Here is a 13,992-nt window from a genome sequence, read left to right on the forward strand (position 1 = left end):
TTCAGTGTGTTATAATTACAATTGCATATCATTTATCTCTCCTTTTAATTACATACAATCGTCTTGCACATCTCAGATAAGTCCTTCTATTTTTGCAATATCAACACAATATAACATTGGGTCTTAAGTTGCATTCAGACACTAAAGGGGTTTAGGGGAAAGAACGGAGGCCGCCAATAGTGAGTATATGTGGGGATCCATGCTGTAGTTATAGTATAAGCATATATATCCTGTTTATATACCTGGTAAATGGACAGAAAAATGTATACATACCTCTACATATAGTAATCAGGCACATATCTCAATTTCCATAGAGAATTCTTTAACGAGGAGGACTGTGCGTTTTGGGAAGCTCAAAAAAGGCAATGTATAGTGACATAGTAGTGAGGGTAGTCACTCCATGTCTCATATCTGGGTGAATGAGAACAAAAGAACAATGTTTCTCAGAATGGTAGGCGTTTTTATTCTATGATATCACTTAAAGGGAAAGCCCATAGAAATTCTAAACCATAAGCTCACGTGTTTCAAAGTGGTAAAATCAGTGTGCCTCATGCTTGTTATAAGAGTGTGTAAGTACCTATAGAGCCCATAGATTATCTGCCTTAAAAGGGGCAAAAGAAAAGAAAAGATATATAGTCATTCTGGACCGTAAGAATGGACAGGTGCCATGCGTTTCTAAACGATTATGCACCAACATACAGAATTTGCCCATTCGTGTATGGGCTACTCCTATAGTAAAATACATATCATGTATATTGGTTTGCTTCCATATACATATGTGAATATGTGTGTGTAATCAATTTGGTATCCGGCCCACCCTCCTCCATAATAGTAGGGGGGTGACCAGAGTTATATATAAATAAGCAGTTGCTACATAGGGTCCAAGATGAGTACATGCAAAGCGTACTTAGAATAAACATAGGTAATAAACATAGTGGTAAATATATAGAGTGCCACCCAATATGATAGATCCCTATGCAGTATGAAAGTTCCAAACATAAACAGACACCTTAACAAGGCTCACCAAACTTGGGAAGGGCCAGAACTTAAATGTAGGGAGCGTATCTCCTCTGCTTGTATGTCGGCTGTTAAGCACAGTAAGATTAAGGTGAATTCCCGGATATCACAGAAGTGTAATGTTACAGTATTAGTATTGGCCATATAAAGCTTACCCCTTGCCACGCTATTCCCAGTTTCCGCACAGTCCTCACCGGATGGGGAACCTCCACCATATCAGGGCTTGTAAATGGCGCCCTTAAGTAGCATGGATCCCGGGCGGTTCGTCACACGGACGTCACCGCCCCGGCCACTCCCACCGGACATCGCTCGAGAGCCAGCGCGGGGACACCCCAGCGAGGCTCTCGGCTTAGTCACGGGTGTATGCAGATCATACAGAGGCAGGAAGTGCCTCCGTAGTCCGCTCAGGTGCCACAGGAAGTTCCGCCCGGAAGGGGCGGAACTAAACTGCGGCCTATCTGGCCGCACATATCTCACTGATGAGGCCGACCTCCATGCTTACCCACACTGCCCCCACAGGATCGGTCCGCAATTACATGGGGATTCTAATTGCCTGAAATGAAAAAACAACACAACAAGACAGAAATTATATATTTAAAAATACAGATATAAAAACATATTTCACTAAGGTACAAAGATGTTCCTGGTAAAACCAGGAGATATATATCGGTAATATATTTGTTTATCAAAAATTATTATATAACCATGTTTATTTTTTGACATTCACCACTAGTGAGGGCGTTCAATAGTAACAGCCCTAATGAAAGAACAGGGGCTGGAATGCCCCCTACTAGAAACACTTCCATACTTCAAACCCCAAGGGAAAGTTGCATATTTTGACTTATTATAAATCCTCAAGATCATAATATTGATGAGATAGGGATTATAGCACAAAAAACTGTTTGTTATACATAAGGAAGGAAGAGGGAATAATTAAATATATATGTACGGGGGGAGGATGACCACGCCAAAACCAAGCAGACACCCTGACCCATATATCCCACATAGGGCCATTATCGTAACCAGAGTATGCTACTCGAGGTCAATTAGGTCTATTGGCATTAAGTAAGCAAGGAAACCTTCACAGAAAGGGTTTGTTCGACTGTGTTTCGTTCAACCCAGGTCTATAAGTGGCATTGAGACGCTCTATCCAGAGAGTCTCTCTCTGGAGAATTTTTTTGTCCCAGTTGCCACCCCGAGGATCTTGAGGAATAACCTCAAGCACATAAAATCTTGCCTTTTTGGGATTGAACCTGTGGTATAGGTCAAGGTGTCTGCTCACGGGCGTGATCATCCTTCCCCCTGCTGATACGTACACATGGTCATTTATCCTTTGGCGGAGCTCTCTTATAGTTTTACCTATATAGAACATGCCGCAGGTACAATGCATCATGTATACCACTCCCCGTGTGCTACAGTCAGCTCGAAATTTTGGAGCAAATGTCTCCCCATTAGGTAAAGTGTATTCAGTATTCTCCTCTATCCAAGGACATAAGGCGCATTTGCGACATTTATAAGTACCTCTACCTGTGGTTACTTTATTTCTGATGGGTTGATAGTGGCTTGTTGTTAGTTGATCTCTTAAAGATCTTGTTCTCCTGAAAACAATTTGGGGATGTTTGCCCACGTATTTGTTTATAACCGGATCATCACGAAGAAGATGCCAGTTCCGTTCAAGAATATCTCTCAATACTTTTTCATGAGCGGAGTATTTGGTTATTAGTTTAACTGTCGATTGCGTGTTTGGAGGTTTGGCTCTAAAGATGAGGCTGTTTCTATTTTGAGAAAACGCTTTGTTGAAAGCTGTTCTCAACAAACGCTTACTGTATCCACGAGCCATTAGGCGTTCTCGTAAAAGGTTAGCCTGTATTTTGAAATCGTTATCAGATGTACAATTACACCGTAGGCGTATGTATTGGGCATATGGAATACTGCGTATAAGCGCCCCTGGGTGGGCGCTAGACGCATGTAATATTACATTCCCTGACGTCTCCTTTCTGTATAGGTTAGTCGTCAGGTGTCCATCCACATGTTTGAGTACCGTTAGGTCAAGGAAATTAACACTCGAGTCACTGATAGTAGATGTTAACTTCAAGTTGAAGTCGTTTATATTTAATTGGGCAATAAACTCATCTAGCATTGATTTTGAACCTGTCCAGACAGCAAAAATGTCGTCTATATAACGAAACCAAATTGCCACGGATGAAAAAAAATGGGATAAATTTTCATCTGATGTGATTTGTCGCTCCCATCCCCCCAGGTACAGGTTGGCGTAGGCCGGGGCACAACAAGTGCCCATGGCCACGCCCTGTACCTGGAGGTAGTGGGACCCGTTGAAAGTAAACCAGTTGTGTTTCAGGATAAACAATAAAAGTTCCAAAATAAAGTCACAAAATGGCCAAGTGTGATGGTCTTGCTCATATAAGAACGTGCGTATCATCCCGACGCCCTGCTCGTGAGGGATACTGGAGTATAGTGCCTCCACATCCAAAGTCACGAGCAGGGCGTCGGGAGGAACCACCATATCTTCAATCATTTTTAAAAACTCGAGTGTGTCCTTGACGTATGACGGTAACCGCACTACATGTGGTAGTAAATAATAATCGATCAAGCGACTAGCATTTTCAGTTAGACTTCCAATGCCCGATACAATAGGCCTACCAGGTGGAGAAGTTAAATTTTTATGGGTTTTTGGGAGTGAATAGAATGTCGCCTGTCTCGGAAATTTGTTGTTAAGAAAATTATAACAGTCTTTATCTATAAGAGCCAATTGATATGCACGTCCGTTATATCCAAATACTCTGCTTTAAATTCTGTAGTGACCAATGGGGATATCTTTTTGTACCATGTACGATTTGAGAGGATATTAAGGCACATTTTTTCGTATCCCTCTCGAGTCATCAATACTAGGTTACCACCCTTATCTGAGGGTTTGATAACCAAGTCTGTATGGTTTCTTAGTTTGTTAAGCATCTGTAGTTGTTGTTTAGAAAGATTATTTTGTGTTGATTTTAACTCACAATTTTTTATCTCACCTACCACTGTAGTCAAAAAAGCCAAAAGGTTAGGATTTGTAGTTAAGTCAGGGAAATTATTGGATTTTGGTTTGAAGGGGACCTGTCTTGGATTTACTGTCTTTGTTTGTATAGGTTGATCAGGGGACTGGGAATCCGGAAGACTGCCTTCCTCCAATAGTAAAATTAAATCCCGTAGAACACGGAATTCTTGCATTGTGTAATGTTTTATTTTTTCTGAGATTTCTTTATCTTGTGTATTACGTTGTCTTTCTGGGTCATAGATATGTTTATACGTCAAGTTCCTTATGAACATATAGACGTCCTTTATGGTCTCATATCTATCCATAGGAGTAGATGGGCAGAACGTGAGGCCAAGTTCAAGGACCTCTTGTTCTTGGGGGGAAAAGTGATAAGGGGTTAAGTTAATGATCGATAATTTTAGGTGGGAAGGCTTAGTGATGTGCTCAGGGGAAAATTTGAGGCCTGGGCCTGTGAAGCTGCAAAGTGGCCATCAATAGTGGTTTGTCTAAGAGAGGTAGTGCTGGGTATATTTAAAGGTAGTGTGTTAGAGAAAACAGGTGCCGCAGCACCTAGTGAGTGTGTTTGAGAATTAGATGTGAGATCCTGTGTGGGTGGATTACTTGGATTAGTGCTAGTGGATAAGGGTTGCAACATTTGTATCGCTTGGAGAGCCAGGGGTCCCAAATAAGGGTCCTGTGCTTCCAAACCATCTTGTGTGAGTGCCTCGACAGATCGAACAGTCTGTCCAATTTGAGTCCCCCCAGTTCCTAATGGTTGAAATTTGGAAGTTTCATCGGGTCGCTTTTTGGAGCGTGGTGTGTAGTTGGCTCCTTCCTGTTGTACTCGTTTACGTGTCGCCATGTCTGTTTTTGGTCTAGTATCTTGATTAGATCTAATCGATGTTTTGGATCTATTAGATTGTGCGGAGATCGAAGACGAGTCCGATTCCCAATCAGTTTCCCTTGGACCTGTATTCGACATCTGTTCACGGGGGCCTCGCGAATAGCGGGGTCGCCTTGAACTATTGGGTCCCGGCCATCGGTAAGCATAGCCTTCCGTGAAGGCCATCCTATCTTTTAAAAATTTAGTTTGTTTTTTACCAATGATATCCCTATTAAGTTTGATTCCATACTCCTTCACCTCCTTCCATCTTGCCTCGTAATGTATATGTTTTTTTAGATTTTCGTTCTTAGTATATAAAGATGATAACTCAGTATCCAAAGTAGCTAGGTCCAATTTGTATTGGGACACCAGCAGCTGGCACAAGTCGGTACTGCATTTGGTTAGAATACGTTCCCACAAAGTTCTAAACTCGCTCGAAGCATTATCGAAGGAGGGGAATAGATGAATCCTCAAACCCACAGGGCATACATTTGCCTGTATATACTTCAAGAAAAATTCTATATGCCAATATAGGTTTGACTTTTTTTTAATAAGTCTCTTTACTGTATTTATATATTGGTTTAGGCTTATATCATCCTTGGCCGGGATGTTACAGGTAGATTCAATTTCGGTCATAAGACCCGTCCATGCATTTCCAACGAAATCCATGGTTGTCCTATGAGTTCTATCAGTTATTGTTAGAATGGTTTATGGTCTCTTCTATATAGGTTTCTATTTTTTGAAAAAATGTGTATAAATTATGACTTGACTAAATAAACAACTACAAAATTATCTTCAAAGGCCAGATACAGGCCAGAGGTTGGCACTAGAAAATTATAAGCAACTTTTTACGGGGTTTTTTTGCATAAAAGATGTTTCACGATCCTTCCATATGATATTATTCAAATATAATATGTATAAAAGGTAATAAGTGATACTTAAACCTATATACTTTGCTGCTTGCCACTTCCCAGGATGGCTGGTGCTTCCACCTTTATATCAGAATTATTTTACAAGTCATGTGTCCACAGATAGCAGCCATCTTGGCCATGACGTATCCAACTTAGGGTGTGCCCCTATCCTCAATTAACTAATTACATTTGGAAGGATTGGGAAACAGGGATTTCGGGCACAAGAGTTTTTTTTAAAAAGATTTCTTTTATTCAACACAAAACTAAATATTTTAAAATCATAGAAAAATACAGGCAAATAATTGTGTATTAAGGACACAGTGAGACCACACAACAATGGTCTATGTTGTACAATATCTCAATGCATAGAACTTATAGAAGTCGATTTACATACAGTTCAAAATACAAGATCATTGGTAGTCATATAATCCTTGGAAACGTATTGCTTGATATCAGAAGAAACGCCGACGGACACCCAAGCAATATGGTGCCGGTCAGCGGGGTCGACTGAAAGTTTAAGTTAACATTCACCATGTAATATATGACCTTTGCTCGACATGTTTCGCTTTCTTAGACAAAAAAGCTTCATCTGGAGCATATCATTTCTTTTGTCTGTGTGAAAAATAACAGTATTTAGATAAATTACATATATATGTTACCTCATTTTCAGTGTGTTATAATTACAATTGCATATCATTTATCTCTCCTTTTAATTACATACAATCGTCTTGCACATCTCAGATAAGTCCTTCTATTTTTGCAATATCAACACAATATAACATTGGGTCTTAAGTTGCATTCAGACACTAAAGGGGTTTAGGGGAAAGAATTAATTAGTTAATTGAGGATAGGGGCACACCCTAAGTTGGATACGTCATGGCCAAGATGGCTGCTATCTGTGGACACATGACTTGTAAAATAATTTTTTTGAAAGCGGTTTGTTGTGCCGGATTGAGGATGTTCGTTTAATAACGAGTCCAAATCAATCCTGTCTATTAGGTCGAGTCCATCTTGTTCCTCTAGTAAGGCGATTAGTGTATCTAATGCTTCCGTTTCTAATTTTTTGATTTTGGGTTGCAATAACTTGGGGTTATGTTTCTGGGCATGTTGACTTTGTAAAAGAATTTTTCGAGCAAATAAATTTAAATCTTTTTTGAAAGTAAATTTGTCTATATCAGTAGTGGGACAGAAGGTGAGGCCTTTACGCAGTAAAGATATTTGGGCTGGTGACAAGGTATAATCTGAGAGATTGATGATATCACTATCATCGTTAGAAGAGATTGAGTTTCATGAATGGTCCTCAAATTCCGTGTTGTCTGCGGCCATAGCATGCGTAGTGTCTGTGATTGCTATGTGTTTGGTTTCTAGTGTGTTCTTAACCGGTAAATTAATGTGGGCTAGGCGTCGTGTATCTGATGGGAGTGGAGGCCCTGAGGGGGTTGGGGGGCGTTTGCTCGCATTTGTGTTGTCATCTTGGGCAAAAGATCTTTTTGTTTTCACTTGTTTGCCCCTATTAAGAGTGGGCAGTGAGGATGAGGACAGTGAAGAGTTTATGGATGAATTTGAGCCTAGATTATGATCGGCTCTGGTTAAATCACGTCTCTTAGGACGGGGTTGTGTTTGTCGTTGATGCCATTTATAAGCCTTTTTGTCACGGAAGGCTATTCTGTCCCTACAGAGCTTCTGCTCCTTTTTATTGATTTATTGTTCAGTTTAATATTTTTATCTAGTTGATTTTTAATATTGTTTTCCAAATTGATAAATTTGGGGGTGTCCAAGTGTGTCTCTAATTGTTCATAGAGTTTCTCAATGGTCAGGTCTAATCCCTTTATCCTCTTGTGATATTCTTCAATGAGGAGGCACATCATGTTCTTTGAACATAATTGTAGATTTGCCTCCCATTTGGATTTAAAGATTTCATCGAGATCCTCAATAGTTGGAAAGATTTGGACTCGTAGGCCTAAGGGGTTAAGATTTTCTCTATTATATGTTTCGAAATTATCAATATGGAGATATAGGTTGGTTTTCTTTTCTACCGCTTTTTTTAATTCAAAAATCAAAGATTCAATTTTAGTATCCTGAGCTTCTTTTTTGCTATGTTCTCTATAAGACAAGAGAAGATTATCAAAGCCTGTACCCCTAAACATGATGTCTATCAAAGAATTTTTTATATAGATCGTGAGGATGAAAGAGTGAAAATACTGTAACAAGTGTATTTAGATATGATAACCTGTGGGTCCGGACTATTGAGATGTAAGTCAACTGTTGGTTATAGTGAACTAGGTGAAAAGGAATGAATGGAGGGATTGCTTTGTTTTAACTGTCTGTCTGTGGTCGTCCCCGGAGACGGGGCTGTATGTATGAAATAGAGAAAGAAATTGTATGTTGATCTAGGATAGGTATCGAGGATAATAAGATAATAGAGGGAAGGGAAATGAAAGCTTTTTTTCTCACGTCACCCTAATGGACCCTAGGTCCTGGGGGTCCCCCGGATCTGGAACAGAGCTGGGGGGGCCAACCAGGGCCCTGGGTACTTCGGGTAGACGAGCACACAATAAGGTAACCTTATTTAAATAGTAACTAGTATTTCATTGGAATAGTAACTCAAATGGTAGCACCAAAAGATTTTTCTTTTTGTGCATATAGAAATAATAATCAAGTATAAAAAACACAGAATACGAATGAGGCGGGGAAGTGGGTGTTTGCCACCCTGGATAATCAGAAAAGATAAATTCGGATTCTGTGTTTTAAACCTGGAATCTTGCCAACATCCCTAATAAATATGGAACAAAAAATAACCCCTGAGGATTGGGACTTTCAACGGCAAGAACCAGGACTTGAGTATGAAAATATATAAATTTTATTACACGTATTACAAAAATGGAACATACATAATCACACATAAAGTATAAGATAAAAACAAGGTCATAGATACGTCTTGGAACCAAGAGGGTCTGAGGTGTCTGGATCGGACTAGACGCGTTTCGGACCAATTGCCTTTCTCGATAGTCCAGAAAACACCAGAACTCAGACTAGGAACATAAAAGGTAACAATGAGTATGATACAGATGGTAAATATAGAATTAGATTTAACATGTATTAAACAATGTTAGAAACAATATGTCACATAGTTCATTATACACAGTGTTTGTCATATTTAGGCCTATCGTAGGGCCAAATCGCAACAACGACAAGACCTCATTTTCAAAAAATCGATCAAAACTTCACGTGACAATAATCAGATTCAACACCAGGCACGTATTATAACCTCATATACGAAACAACATGATAGAGTTTATAATGTTCTCAACAAATACTGGCATCTACTCACATGTGATCCACATCTCAATCCCTTTGTCACTGACCAACCGGCGATAACTTATCGCAAGACCCGCTCACTCAAGGACAAATTAGTTAAAAGTGAATACACAGGCGAATTTCGCCAAGATCCTTGTAAACGCCTAGGAACTTTTAAATGTGGAGGGTACAATATATGTCAATACATCTGCACAGACCCCAATATACTTCTTCCCAATGGGTCCCCATATAGACCCTTACATTTCTCTAATTGTCAAACGATAGGAGTTGTCTATCTCCTCCTCTGCTGCTGTGGGTGCTTCTATGTCGGGAAAACGAAAAATGAATTCCATAAACGAGCTCAACGACATATTACATGTATGCGCCAACGCAATCCTGATCTCCCTCTCGGGAGACACGTTCTGACCACACACAGTGGCATTTTCCCACGTTGCCTTTTTGTCATCCTTGACCGGGTGCACCCCAGTAGCAGAGGAGGGGATTGGGACAAAACTCTTTTACAGAGGGAATCTAGATGGATTCATAATCTTAGGGCTACCATCCCCCCAGGACTCAATGAAAACATTAGCTTCAAGCCCTTCCTTGAGGGTTTTTCATCAGGAGGATGGGATCCATAATATAGTTATGGTTTAACAATGACAATATGGGGTAATGTCCTTCAATGCAATACTTGTTTCATTTCAAAATCACCTAATATATCTATACACCCATTATATATTGGACATGATCTTTTTCTTCCCTCTTTTGAGGACATGATTCAATGATAACACCACGAGGTAATGTCCTCAAATACAATTGCTGTTCTATTTCAAAACCACTAAATATATCCATATACCCACAATATATGGGACATGATCTCTTCCTTCCCTTTCTTCCATATATATAGAACAAAAAATTTCTCCATATTATATAGATCCATTTCTACATAGATCTTGCCTGACAACAAAACATAGATCGATTTCGTTAATGGATGCATTCAGTCTGCACGTCCTTATTATATTCCAGTCCCAATATTTGTGAACTCTAGTGTTTACATACATGCTTTCCTTTAGCCCTTCAGGATTAGCTGCTCCCTTTTTCTTATCATTACTATTCTTCATCCTATATCACTTATTACAGCATATAAGTACCACTGTGTAGCTACCTAATACACCCTATTTGCGGTGGTCTTTACTCCTGTTTTAATTGAATGTTACTTTAAAATATCCAATATTAAGCCATATCCTATTTTCTGTATTTGCCTCCTTGTGTAAACACAGTGTTTGCCTTGTTTTTATGTCTTCATTTTTTGGTCCTGTCCCCTCAGCCGCAGCTCTATGTTAGTGACAGTGGTGCTCACCGGACAGATCCTCCCCCCGGCGCACACAGGGGCGTTCCTTCGCCCCATCACCGGTCACCTGATCCCGCCGTGGGCGGAGATTCAGACCCGGATATTGTGCGTCGGCGTGCCCGGAACGCACGCCGCGGCCAACCATGTGTGGGCGGCGTCTGTGCGTTCCGGACACGGGGGACCTCCATTGGTCCACACACGCCTTGGGAGGAGTATCAGACGCAGACTCCGGCGCATGCGCCGGCGTACTTAATGGCGGATCGCGCTCTATTCAGAGCGCGCCGCCATTACTCACACATACAGACCCGCACAGGTAAGTGTTTCTCTCTCTTTGAACATCTTGAACTACTGTTATTATACCTGCACTCGCCATAGAAATCTTGCTAACATCTATCCTGGCACCTGGGCACTTTCTGAGACGTTCACTAGTACCAGCCTCCCCTCACTTGGTGATTCTTATCCCTGGATATATACTGCTTCTACATCCCTCCCCACCACCCAGTTTTCCTTCTCTTTTTCTTCCTTTTTCCTTATGAATTGCAGGACTCACGTTGGGAAAGGAGGCCTCTTCTACTCTTACCTTTACTTTTTACCTCCTTATCCTCTGATACTCCATAAAATTTCATGTTTGACATACTTTATGTCAACAGGGAGGCAGTGCTGGATACGTCCCAGCACTATAAATCCATCGGGGGACATGTTTATTCTACTACTAATTTACAGGTATTCATTACCAACAATATCTCTCCTCATCTCCCCTTTCAATTTCCACTATGGACATACTCCATTTAATTTTCCCTCTACTTTTTCTCTTCACAACTATCCAGATGACCTGTGTGTTTTTGACCTCATTCTGGAGATCCTCGTGGGATTTTCTGTTCGTGGAGCTCTCTTCTCACTGTCATTTGCCAAACCACTGCGTATTTGGCTTATAATCATTTAAACCCCCTTTGGAAGCCCATACAATATCAACAAATTACTCTGAGCCTATCTTGCATAGACCCAGTCCAACTAGCGCATACTCCTTGCGGCTATAGACAATCGAAGGCCTTTTTCTCATCCACCAAGGCCCATCCCTTTGGTCTCACGTCCTGGATTCCACAGAAGTCTTACATATCTGGTATGTAATCATAGAGGCATTTTTGCCCCCCCTTTTACATCTAAATATGACAAACACTGTGTATAATGAACTATGTGACATATTGTTTCTAACATTGTTTAATACATGTTAAATCTAATTCTATATTTACCATCTGTATCATACTCATTGTTACCTTTTATGTTCCTAGTCTGAGTTCTGGTGTTTTCTGGACTATCGAGAAAGGCAATTGGTCCGAAACGCGTCTAGTCCGATCCAGACACCTCAGACCCTCTTGGTTCCAAGACGTATCTATGACCTTGTTTTTATCTTATACTTTATGTGTGATTATGTATGTTCCATTTTTGTAATACGTGTAATAAAATTTATATATTTTCATACTCAAGTCCTGGTTCTTGCCGTTGAAAGTCCCAATCCTCAGGGGTTATTTTTTGTTTCAACCCTGTTACATATCTTTGTGTCATCAGCAAAAAGACAAACCTTACCATCGAGGTCTTTTGCAATATCACTTATGAAGATATTAAACAAAATTGGTCCCAGTACAGATCCCTGAGGTACCCCACTGGTAACATGACCTTGTTCTGAATGTTCTCCATTGACTACAACCCTCTGTTGTCTGTCACTCAGCCACTGCCTAATTCACTCAACAATATGGGAGTCCATGCTCAATGACTGCAGTTTATTGATAAGTCTTCTATGTGGGACAGTGTCAAAAGCCTTACTAAAATCTAGATATGCAATGTCTACTGCACCTCCACCGTCTATTATTTTAGTCACCCAGTCAAAAAAATCTATAAGATTTGTTTGACATGATCTCCCTGAAGTAAACCCATGTTGTTTTTCATCTTGCAATCCATGGGATTTAAGATGTTCCACAATCCTATCCTTTAATAGGGTTTCCATTAATTTGCCTACTATTGATGTCAGACTCACTGGTCTATAGTTGCTTGATTCCTCCCTACTACCTTTCTTGTGAATGGGCACGACATTTGCCAATTTCCAATCTTCCGGGACGACTCCTGTTACTAATGATTGGTTAAATAAATCTGTTAATGGTTTTGCCAGCTCACCACTAAGCTCTTTTAATAATTTTGGGTGTATCTCATCAGGACCCTGTGACTTATTTGTCTTCACTTTAGACAGCAATCTTAGAACGTCTTCCTCTGTAAAGACACATGCATCAAACAATTCATTAGTCATCCTTTCAAGTGGAGGTCCTTCTCCTTTTTCTTCTGTAAAAACTGAACAGAAGTATTCATTAAGGCAGTGCCAGTACCAATTTATGGTAGGATTTATTGGTCAATAATATAATTTTGGCAGCTTCTTTGATATCTTTATTTCTTAGACTGTATATGATGGGGTTGAGCATTGGCATCACCACAGTGTACAACAGGGAAATCACTTTAGATATATTTAAAGATGAACTGTTTTTTGGAAGCATGTAAATACCAATAAGAGTTCCATAAAACATGCAAACCACAGTCAGATGGGAACTGCAAGTTGAGAAGGACTTCTGTCTGCCAATATTGGAGGGAATTTTAAGGATAGCTTGAACAATGCATCCATATGATGTTAGAGTTATCATAAGAGGGAGTACTATTACAGGGACACTTAGTAAGAGGACCACCAAGCGAACAGTGTATGTTTCTGAACAAGATAGTTCCAGAATGGGCTCCAAATCACAGAAGAAATGATCAATGACATGAGGCCCACAGAAGTCCAAAGTACAGATTGATATAGTGGTTATTATTAAAAAGGAAAATCCCAACAGCCAAGAAAGAAGGATCAAGTTTAGAAACAATGGATAGTTCATTATTGAGGAATATCTGAGAGGATTACAGACAGCCAGGTACCGGTCATAAGCCATCACAGTTAATATAAAGCATTCTAAGGATTCAGAAGCACCAAAAATATAAAACTGAGTGATACAACCAACAAGGGACATAACAACGCTCCCATTTATTACATTGGCAAGTGTGTTGGGGGTAATATCTGTTGTCAGCAGTATGTCCGATATGGATAGCTGGGTGAGGAAGAAGTACATGGGAGACTGGAGCTTTTTTGTGTTTGCAACCAATGTGATAATCAAGAGATTTGCATTAATTGTCACTAAATAAATTAGAAGGAGCAGAACAAATACAATACTGTTGAATTTGTAGAGATTCGGGAATCCAAGGAGAATTATCTCAGAGACTGGCGTTTGGTTTCCGTCATACATTATCATTAGTTTGAACGAAAACAGATTTAAGAAATATTTCACTTAACTGCTGCACCTCTGGAGCTTATATTTTTCACACATGTTAAAATATGAATTTTTTGGATAGAAATTGACTTAAAACCCCCAGAACATTATCTATTTTCTGAACGCAGAGGCCCTGTAGAATAAAAAGGGAACAG

Source organism: Pelophylax lessonae (genome assembly GCF_965119305.1).
Source record: "Pelophylax lessonae genome assembly, chromosome: 4".
Classification (NCBI taxonomy): domain Eukaryota; kingdom Metazoa; phylum Chordata; class Amphibia; order Anura; family Ranidae; genus Pelophylax; species Pelophylax lessonae.